This window comes from Chrysochloris asiatica, unplaced genomic scaffold (assembly GCF_000296735.1).
Source record: "Chrysochloris asiatica unplaced genomic scaffold, ChrAsi1.0 scaffold00189, whole genome shotgun sequence".
NCBI classification, from domain to species: domain Eukaryota; kingdom Metazoa; phylum Chordata; class Mammalia; order Afrosoricida; family Chrysochloridae; genus Chrysochloris; species Chrysochloris asiatica.
In genome coordinates this window covers 1,157,030-1,158,108 of record NW_006408707.1, presented here as the reverse complement: position 1 = coordinate 1,158,108, position 1,079 = coordinate 1,157,030, and positions in this window count along the sequence as shown.

Below are 1,079 nucleotides of genomic sequence, written 5' to 3'. Positions count from 1 at the left end.
TCTTGAACTAGAAAGCAATGGATTTCTTGCTTTTGCTACAAATTCCCCTAGCTGTAAGCCTTCCAGCCTTCTAAATATTCCTTTATATGTGGTTCAGAGTTCTGGCACCATCCCCTGATCCTGCTTTGTATTCTGTGTTGTTGCTGATGGAGCTCTTCACTGCACTTCCATCCTCTCCGCCATCTTGTTTGTTCTCCCTTCCTTGCCATTTGTAAGTTCTGTATCTACATTCTCCCCTCTTTTTGCTTCATTATACATTGATATCTCTGGTTCACTATTTTCAGTCTTCTAAGTTTGTTTTATTTTAAATATTTCTGTAAGGAACTCTGGTAGCATAGTGGTTACAAGTTGGGCTGCTAACTTCAAGGTCAGCAGTTCGAAACTACCAGCCGTTCCATGGGAGAAAGGTGAGGCTTTTGGCTCCTGTAAAGATTTACAGCCTAATCAAGCCTATGCAGGGTCGCTATGAGTCAGAACTAACTCCACAGCACACCACCATCATCACCAAATCTAGATTGAGTTCTGGGTGGTGTTCTCATGTATGGTAATCTCAGGCTGTTAACCTGTTGTTGGTTTTCAGTCCAAAGAACACCTAACCATTTTTTGGAAAGTTGGTCTGGTCATTACAAATTCCTTTAGTTTCTGTTTATCAGGAAATGTGCTTATTTTGCCATTGTATTTGAGGGACAGTTTTGTATATGTCATCCCATTGCCTTCTTGCCTGCACAGTTTCTGCTGAAAATCAACACTTAGTCTTGTTGCTTCTCCTTTGTAGGTAACTTTTCATTTTTCATGTGCTGCTCTCTGCATTCTTTCCTTCTCTCTGATTTTAGAAAGGTTAGTTATGATATGTCTTGGTGATTTTATTTTGGGATCTATCCTGTTTGCAGTTCTTTCAGCTCCTTGTACATGTATCTTCTCAATTTTATGAAGTTAGATAAGTTTTCTTCCAACAATTCTTAGATACTTTCCTCTGTGCTTGTCTCTTCCTGTTCAGGAATTCTGCGTACCTTTAAATTGTACCTCTTCTTGGTGTTCCACATAAATCTTAGGCTTTCTTTGAATTTTTTCATTTTTTT